This window comes from Passer montanus, unplaced genomic scaffold, assembly GCF_014805655.1.
Source record: "Passer montanus isolate IOZ18808 unplaced genomic scaffold, ASM1480565v1 scaffold624, whole genome shotgun sequence".
NCBI lineage: Eukaryota > Metazoa > Chordata > Aves > Passeriformes > Passeridae > Passer > Passer montanus.
The window spans coordinates 5,572-15,297 of NW_024371305.1; the positions used below are offsets into that span (position 1 = coordinate 5,572).

General features: G+C 49.7%; 1 pseudogene; it reads left to right on the forward strand.

The window, feature by feature from the left end:
* The first annotated feature begins 2,090 nt into the window (after positions 1 to 2,090).
* Positions 2,091 to 7,129, forward strand: LOC120511156 (annotated as a pseudogene).
* The last annotated feature ends 2,597 nt before the right edge of the window (positions 7,130 to 9,726 follow it).

Consider the following 9,726-nt stretch of genomic DNA (forward strand, 5'->3'; position numbering starts at 1 on the left):
ATTGTCCCTTGGTGTCACAGGGCCCCAAGTGTCACAATGGTCCCTTGGTTCCAGGGGCCCACAGTGTCACAATAGTCCCTTGGTCTCACAGGGCCCCACAGTGTCACAATAGTCCCTTGGTTCCATGGGCCCTGTGCTGCTGCATTCCCCCCTCCCCTTCTCAGGCCGCCCTGCCAGCTGAGAAATGCTCCTTGGGCCTTGGCCTTGGCCAACAGCTCTTGGGCTCAGCTCCTCTGCAGCTCAGCACAAACACTGTCTGCTCCAGGCAGTGCTGCTATCCAACTGGCTCCTGGTTGCTGTAGGAGCAGCCCTGGGAATCGGTTTTGCTCCTTCAGTGGCACAACATCCCTGTCCTCACACTGCCAAAGAAAGCTGTTGATGCCAAGTGTGGCCAGGATGAACCATTGCTGTGACTGAAGCCCTCTCTTTTTCCTTCCTTTCAATAATCTGTATTGGGTCAAATTTTCACCTTTTTTTTTTTAAATTTTATTTTTATTTTTATTTTTTTACAGAACCTTCCAGCGGCTGAGTTGGAGCTGTAGAGGAACCGATGAAACTTGGAATTGCCTCAGAAGTGGTTCTATTGTTGGTTTATTAAGTTTGGGATTTATTTGTGTTTTCCTTACATGTGACTTGTGAGAAAATCAAATATTCATCAAAATGATTTATGCAGATTGCAGTTTGATTTCTGCCAAGTTTATTTTGTCCAGTGCCCAGGGGATGCTGGAGGGATCTCTGTGCCTCTCACCCTGGGGGATGCTTGGGAAGGGCTTGGGGGGGGTTGTCCCTCTCACCCCAGGCTGTTCTTGAGGGGGTGTCCTTGTCCTCCAGGGGGTGTCCCTGTCACCCCAGGACATTCCCCAGGGGGTCTACGTTATTCTCACCCCAGGGAATGCCTGGGGGGTTTCCCTCCCTCTCACCCTCATGCCAAGGGGGTGCTCAGGGCAGTGTCTGTGCCCTCGCCCTGGGGGATGCTAGAGGGGGTATCTGTCCCCTTGCCCTGGGGGATGCTCGGGGGGTCTCCATCCCGCTGGCCTCAGGGAATGCTTGTGCAGGGCCGGGGACCAGGGGCTCCGTGTCCCTCTCACTGCTGAGCGTGCTCGGGGCTGGGGGGGCTCTCTGATCTTCTCATCCCTGGGGAGGCCGGGGGCGTCTCTGTCCCTCTCAGCCCTGGTGTGACCCTGCCCAAACATCATCGGGGTCAGAGGGACAGAGACACCCCCAAAACTCCAGAGGGGCTGAACCTGGGATCATGGTCATGCCCCCATTTGTCTGTTTAGCCCAGAAATGAGTTCTGCACCTTAAGGCTCGTTCTGAGAGTGAAGGGAGGAAGGAAGAAGTGACCAGTTTGTTTTAGAAACTAAACTCACTCCTCAACATTTCAGCTCCTGGACAGACAGATGGCAGGACAGGGCTCTCCTTTGCTTTTAGTTAGTTTTTAGCTCACTGAGGCAGCTAAGTTTCCTGGACTGTGATTTTTCTTTTTCTTTGGAGCTGTTTAAACCTGCTCTGGATAGAACACCCAGAAGGTCACTGACAGTTCGTAACTGTGGCCCACCGGGCTGAACCTGGTCCATGGCATTTCCAATGCCGGGGAAACTGATAAGAGACTGAGTGAGCCGAGCTACAGCCCACGGAGGGACTTTCTCAGTTTGTCATCTCTTTTGGAGCGACAAGAGGTTTTATTGTGTAATATTGGTCAATTCTTGCTGGCTGGGGAATACTTTGCTTGTTAAATAACCAGATTTTTTCCACTTTTCTCCAAGGAGATGTTTTCCAGATCTGGTTGGGGGAGGAGCCACTTGAATTTGCTTTCTAGGAGAAACCACTTTGAAGGTTCTCTCCCAAATCTGCCCTAAACCAGTACAGGGCAGTGGGGAGAGGGGGAGCCCCAAGTGGCTGGATAGGGTGGAGGCTGGAGAGGGTGACCCTAGCACCCCAAAACCCCCCAGCATTCCTAAGCAAGACCCTGGAGAGGGGGGACCACCAGAACCCCCGAGGGATGAGACTGGAAATAGGACACTCCTGGTGGCTTTTTTTTATTCACTTGTGCTTTCTGAAGGTTTTTCTGGACAGCAGGTGACTTCTAGAGATGGATTTGGGCAGAAGACCTTCAGCCTCACTGTGCTCATCCCTTGTTTTTCCCCAAACCAGGATTTCCCATTCCCAAATCTTGGCCCAATGGAGGAGAAGGCTGCAAGGAAGAGAAAGATGCCCCGAGATATCCAGGCAGGTGAGGAGGAAGTCAGTGCCCCTTTCCCCCTCTCTCCTGCTCCATCTCCCAGCCCAGCATGGCCCCCAGCTGCAGGACAACCCCACTGCCAATGCCGTCCTACTGGGGATGCACTGGGGAGATCTCCTGCCCCTTCCCTCTGGCACAGAGGCACATTCACAGGCTCTGGGGCAGGAGGGGGAACCGCGGGTGGTTTGGGGTGCGTGGCTCGGCTGCTCCCGGTGCGGTTCCCCCGAGCCCCCGACGCGGCTCCGCCAGGCCCCCCCACCACAGCACTGGCCGGAGGTTCTTTAACAGAAATGCTGGTAAATTGACCATCTGGAATTACACTAAATACAATTTCAAGAAGCTTCTGATTTGCTGGGCAGTTTGCCAAATTCCACATTGTTGTTTCTTTCAGGAAAACTGCACTTTAAAAAATCTTAGCAAATTCATGCTTGCATAAAATTTGTGGCTACCATGGGCTTCTCTCAAAACTAATTTACATAAAATCATGACGTACTTATTACATTCTTTGAATCCCTCCAGTAAATCCTTCATGCTGTTATTTCAATCACAGATTGTTCAACTTTTCAGTGCCTTTTCCCATTAACAGCATCCGAATAAGTTAAATTTTGTTGTATGCATAACTTTTAAGGATATTAATTTTTGATTCTGTGATGTTTAATTTAATGCAAATTCACTGTTAATAAGATTAAGCAAAGTTAAGCTTCATTATTGTTAGATTTGAGCAATGTTAAGTTACATTTTATTAATTTGAAATCCTGTTGTTCCGGCTTGAAAGATAATGTGTGTATTCTATTTGCCATCTGTGACAGATAGGGCAGTTATCTTCTGTTAATTGGGCAGTAAATTGGACCCCCAATATCCCCAAACACCTGCAAGGACTTCCAAGCTTTCTAAGCTCCTTCTTGTGAGAGGAGCCTTGGAGCAGATGTATCCAATCCCAGTCCCAGACTTTCAAGATTTAGTATGTAAGGAATTATGAAGGTGGAATGAAACCTTTGTAGAATTTGTCCCACAGGATTAAGGATGGCAAACCAGAGATATTTCTACAAAAATATATTATTGATTATGGTAATGATTAGACAATATTATCTTAATCAGAAAAATTTACTCCTAGGTATTAGAGCTGCAACATATTATATATCATATCATATCTCATATCATATTGTATCATGTACTAGGAAGTGATTGCAAAGTAACTGTATGAAAGCAAAACCAGTTATTAAGCAGAGATTGATGTCACTCCCTGTCTTGGTTTGGAAAGACAGGTGTCTGCTAAGGAAGGCAGGAGCCTCTCCTAAAATGTAAAATGTAAACCCACTCCCTCTGAATTGTTATAAATTTGAAATTAAGGGGCTCTCAGGCAAAAATATGGGAGCAGGAATAACAGCTTTTTATTAGGGAAACAAATAAAAAGATAAAATAAACAATGCAGTAAAGCAAGACAACACTGACAGAGTCAGAACATGACTTGACATCCTGTTGCTCAGGGTGTTGGTAGCAATCCAATTGGAATGGTGGCTGCACTCCTTCTGGAGTGTCAGGTGTGGTTCTGTTGGAGCAGGGATCCTGTAGAAAGGTGTAGTCTTCCTCTGACCATCCCATGGACGAGGTAGCTGCTGTTCCTCTGGAAAATCCAGTGGAGAAAGCCATGCTGGTGTTCCAGAAACTAAAGATTATATATCTGGGGAGAATGCTTGGCTCTCCCTTCTGGATGGCGCATCTCCCAATGGGATGCTGTAGTTCTTATCAGTCATGAAGTGACAGTCAATAGCCTGTTATCAGCAGATGTCTCCCTGGAGCAAGGACTAGGTGTGGAAGAGATAAGGAAAACTGCTCACTTAACAGAAGACAACTGCCATACAGATGGCAAATAGAATACAATCTGCTTGGCAATCCAGGACGGTGGGTTAGTGGGCTACCCTCAGGGAATGCTCGCCTGGTATCCAGGGGCTGCATGGGAGCACCTCGACCTTGGAGTGTCCAGCTGCCCCCTATGTTTGGAGGTGCCTGAGGAGGGCTGGGACAATGCCAGGGACATCCTGCAGTGACATCCCCTCCGTCCCGCTCAGGTGAGCTCAGTCCCAAACCTGACCCTGATCCTGGTCTCAATCTCACTCCACGTTTAGACACACTCACAGTTCCGTATTTAATCTCATCCCAGTCCCAGACTCGTCTAGCCCCAGACGCAATCCCAACCCCAGCCCTAAAGCCAATCCCATGTCTAGCCTTAACCCCAATCCCAGTTTTAATCCAAATCTCAGCCCTAACTCCAACCCCTGCCCCTTCCTAAATCCTCAGCCCATAACAAATCCCAGGTTCAGCCCTTCTAGGGGTTTGGGGGTGTCTCTGTCCCTCTGACCCCGATGATGTTTGGGCAGGGTCACACCAGGGCTGAGAGGGACAGAGACGCCCCCCCGGCCTCCCCAGGGATGAGAAGGTCAGAGAGCCCCCCCAGCCCCGAGCACCCTCAGCAGTGAGAGGGACACAGAGACCCTGGTACCCAGCCCTGCACAAGCATTCCCTGAGGCCAGCGGGATGGAGACCCCCTCTAGCATCCCCCAGGGTGAGGGGACAGAGACCCCAGAGCATCCCCTGGGCTGAAAGGGACAGAGACTGCCCTGAACAACCCCTGGCACAGGATGAGAGGGAGGGAGACCCCCCCCCCCCACGCATTCTCTGCAGTGAGAATGATGTAGACCCCTTGGAGAATGGTCTGGGGACAACCCTCCCATGCCCCTCCCAAGCATCCCCCACAGTCAGATGCACCTAGACCCCTCCAGCATCCCCTGGGCACTGGACAAAATAAACTTGGCAGAAATCAAACTTAACTGAGGCATAAAATACTTTGATGAATGTTTGATTTTCCCACAAGTCACATGTAATGAAAACGCAAACAAATCCAAAACACGAATAAACTGACAACATAAGCACTTCTGTGGCAATTCCAAGTTTCATCGCTTCCTCTACAGCTCCAGCTTAGATGCTAGCAGGTTCTGATGAAAGAAAAATGAAAATTTGGATCAATAAAGATCATTAAAATGACGGAGAAACTCTGTATAGAAGTCACAAAGGTGACAGGGACAAAGAGAATAATGATTCTCACATTGGGCAAAGTCCCCAAGCCTGTGAATTCAGGAGTTATTCAGGAATTTAGTTACTTGAGCTGGGCTTCTTGTGGGACTTTCAGCAGCCTTGTGTTCCTCACCTTGGGGTGAATGAACCTGGTCAGTCTTGCTGGTATCATTTGCTCCCTTTCCTCCAGTGATTTGAACAAACTTTTCAAGGAAGGACAACAAAATATCTTCTTTACGCTGGCCACCAACAACAGACATTTTCCTCATCAGTTTTCCCATAAATTGCTCAGATTAAGCTGCATCCAAGTTTCCAAGGGTTCCTCTGGAAAGAGCCACAAACTCCTCAGAGGAGGGAACCATGCTGTTGTCAAAGGCACTTGGGGAAAGACAACAGTGCCTAAACTCAGTGTGCCAAAATAATGTCACAATCTGGTTAAGACAATTGTTAGAGAGATGCCTCTGCACCAATTAAGGTGCTAATGAGACCAAATGCAAAGTGGATTTTTTTGAACAGTAAATGCAAGGTAGAGAGAGATGGAAAGAAAGACAAAAGGGCGAGAGCGAGAGACAGGGACAGAGACCTCCCCTGGCAGGGCAAGTGTGACATTGTCCCCTGTGTGCGTGGCCTTCCCGGGGTGGGGGTTTTACACCTGAGCCAGTTTGGGTAAGGTGGGTGGTGTTCACCCCCAGCAGGGATTACCCCACTGTTTCAGGTTGCAGTGCAAGATGTAACCAAATGCATGTTTTCCATGACCATCTTGACAAACTGTTATAAATAGGGGGGGCAGTTTTCTTTATCTCTTCCATGACTCAGCCCTGATAACGCCCTCCAGGGGCTATCTCGCATGGCCCCCAGCTGCAGGACAGCACCGCAACCCACACTGTTCTACTGGGGAAGCCCTGGACGGATCTCCTTCCCCTTTCCTTGTGGTACAGAGACAAATCTCATCCTCTCATTGCCCTGCCTTCTTCAGACAAGGAGCTGAGGATGGAGACCAGTGACGACAAATCTCCATGGCAGAACCTTGTGGAAGAGGCCATTTTGAGTGGCTCCATGGCACAGTAATACAACAGGGAACAAAAGACACAGAGATCCCACAGGAAGAGGGGCTCCAAACCCAGCCCAGGGTGCTCTGAGGTGGAAAGACCCACCCTGTGCCAGGAAAGTGGACAGAGCTTCAGCCAGAGTTCAGAGCTGGTGGTCCATGAGCAGCTTCATGATGGGGAGAAGTCCTACAAATGCTTGGAGTGTGGGCAGAGCTTCAGGCAGAGCAGCACCCTGTTCTGTCACCAGAGGATCCACACGGGGGAATGGGCCTACGAGTATGGGGAGTGTGGGAAGGGCTTCAGCTACAGATCCACCCTTGTGACCCACCAACGCATCCACACTGGGGAGAGGCCCTATGAATGTCCTGAGTGTCAGAAGAGATTTCAGACCCGTTCCACTCTCCTCATGCACCAGAGGATTCACACCAATGAGAGACCCTTCCTCTGCCCCGACTGTGGGAAGGGCTTCAAGCACAATTCCCAACTCATCACCCACCGGCACATCCACACTGGGGAGAGGCCCTACGAGTGCCGCATCTGTCAGAAGAGGTTTCAGACCAGCTCAAATCTCCTCCTGCATGTGCGGATTCACAAAGAGGAGAGGCCCTTCCGCTGCCCCGACTGCAGGTAGGGCTTCAAGCACAACTTCACCCTCGTCAGGCACTGGCGCATCCACACTGGGGAGAGGCCCTATGAGTGTCCCCAGTGTGGGAAGAGATTCATCCAGAGCTCTGACCTGACCCAACACCAATCGAATCACCGGTAAGGGAAGCTCTGCAAATGCCCCAGCTGCAGAAAGAGGTTAATGAACTGCTCTAGCTTCATCTCCCCATTGGAGGACCCATGTTGGGAAGAGCCATGGTGATCCATGTTCCCTGTAATTCATGCTGGGAAGACACTTGTCCCTTTTCCTGCCCCTGCCAATGACATGATGTAGGATCAAAGAACGTGAGGGTATGGCCATGGCTGTGTCATTACATTCACTCTCACCTCAAGTCATTGCCAGGGGCAGGAAAGGGAGTCTCTCCCTGAGGAAAAGGGTGTCTTTTCCAGGCAGGAGGAAATTGTGGCTGGGAATAGACAGTCAGTTGTGTTGTAGTTTTCTCTTTTTTATATCCCTTCTGTTATTAATATTGTTTTTGTTTCTGTTTGTTTTTTGCTGTCACCAATAAATTGTTCTTATTCCATCCCTCAATCTTTGCATTTTTTGCTTTCTATGGAAGGCGGGAGGGTAGCAAGCGGCAGTGCGGTTTTACAGGAGCTGGAAATTGGGGAATCCTATTCGTAAAACCGGGCCTGTGGAAACCAAGCATCCCAGCTGGTCCCAGCCCTGCTGGCCATGGCAACAGCCTTGGGAGCGGGTGTTGAGAACTTTGTAACAAGCTGGCTCCGAGCCAAAAGTCACAGTGAGATTAATTTGACCGAGATAGAGAATGAGGGGAGTTGCCATTCCAATTAAACTGTGTGTCCTTGGCCCACGGATGAAAAAATACACAGAGACAGGTGGTGGAGCGGGACAGCCTGGGAAAGTAGTAAGTAGTTATATCAAAACAGCACGTAGATAGCTGATAACTAATTAGCCAATGGTGAGCTGGGATTTTGCACTATGCATGAGCTAATTAAAGGGTGTATAATAATCGGTGATTCGGGAATAAAGACGAGACTTCTAGATCATCATATGGTGAGCGAGTCTCCCTTCTGCGTCAAGCGGGTCCCTGGCTGGGGCTGTGGGAATCTCTTCCCTCTGGTGCCCAGGGACAGCACTGGAGGGAACGGCTGCAGCTGAGTTGGGGCAGGCTCAGGTTGCCAAAGAGCCGGGATGTCCCAGACACTCCCATGGTTTCCTGTCATAGGCACAGCAGGAACTTCAGGCAAAGTTTACTGGAGAAGCTCCTGTTGGGTCACAAGGTGCAGAAAGGATCCCCAATATCCCCCACAGATCCCCAAATGTCACTATGGAGTCAGAGATGACACAGACTCAGATGAGAAAGTTAAGGGCTAAAAGCCCCCCGTTTAGTCAATCGTCTTATTTTATAGTTTGGTTTGCTACAAGTGGACCTCATTGGTCATTTAATCAACACATTTCACACGACTGGCTAATTAATAAAACACCTTCCATTAAACAATTTTATGGAAAAAAAGCCAACTTATTCCAAACACCACCTGTGGATAGTTTACAATTCCTTCTCTCCAGCTCCCTAAACGTTCCCAGACCAATTCATGGGAAAGCTTATCTTGCTTTCTCTGTCTCTGACCGGACCGTCATATCCACACTCAAACACCCCCAAGAACCTCCAGGCTTTCTAAGCTCTTTTTTGTGAGAACAGCCTTGGAGCAGCTGGTTCCAATCCCAGCCCCAGACTTTTCAAGCGTTTGTGTTTGGAGAATTAATAAGGTGGAATTAACATTTTGTTGTGGTTTGACCAGGAAGTGAGTTTCTGGGAAAGTTGTGGTCAAACCAATCAGTGCCCAGATTTGAAAATTGGTACCTGGTGTGGCCACTGGGGACCTGGATACGCCTCTGAGAACACACAGGGGTTAAAAGCAGAAGATTCCCAGAGGGACCCTCTCTTTTGAGTCCCGGGATGAGTTGATCTGACCTCCCCCTTGCCCAGCTGCATCTGGGTGGGGGACTGGGAGGCCATGCGGCCTGTGGGGAGGGAGGCCAGAGCCCTGCAAGGTGCAGGGTGGAGGAGACCTGGGATGTTTCAGGCAGCCCTCCCCTGGAGAGAGTGATAGAGACTGTGCTGGCTTGAAATTTGATATCTTGTGCTGGCACCATGGCCAGGAGATGAAGTGGTGGGGGGCGAGGTGCCCAGCCGCAGGCAGACCATGGCTGAGGTTTTAACCCCTTTGGTACTGAAACAAGGGAAGCTGTAAAAACACTGATCCTCCCCAGCTGAGAATTGAGAGGGAACGAAGGATGAGCAAATGAGAAGAAGGTTTGAGTGAATAAAGAAATGCCAGCAGATGAGAAGAAAACCAGCAGAGCACCGGCAGCTCCACCTGTGGCCCCCTGGCCGGGCCTGGGCCGCGGCGTTTCCAGCCCGCAGGGCCTGGCCAGAGAGCGAGTGAGCCGAGCTGCAGCCCGGGGAGGGGACTGTTCTGAGTTTGCTTTCTTTGGAGCAGTGAGAAGTTTTATTGTTTAATATTGTTTGGGTTCTATTGTTTAATAAACAGGTTTCTTTCCACTTTTTCTCCAAGGAGATATTTTCTCCCGAACCGGTTAGAGGGGGGAGGGGCAATTGAATCTGCTTTTGTAGAGAAGCCCCTTTGGGGGTTATCTCCCAAACTTGCCCTAAACCAGGACAAATACAGTTAGTGGCGCCCAGTGTGGGGCTTGAGAAAGTGGAAAAAACCCTT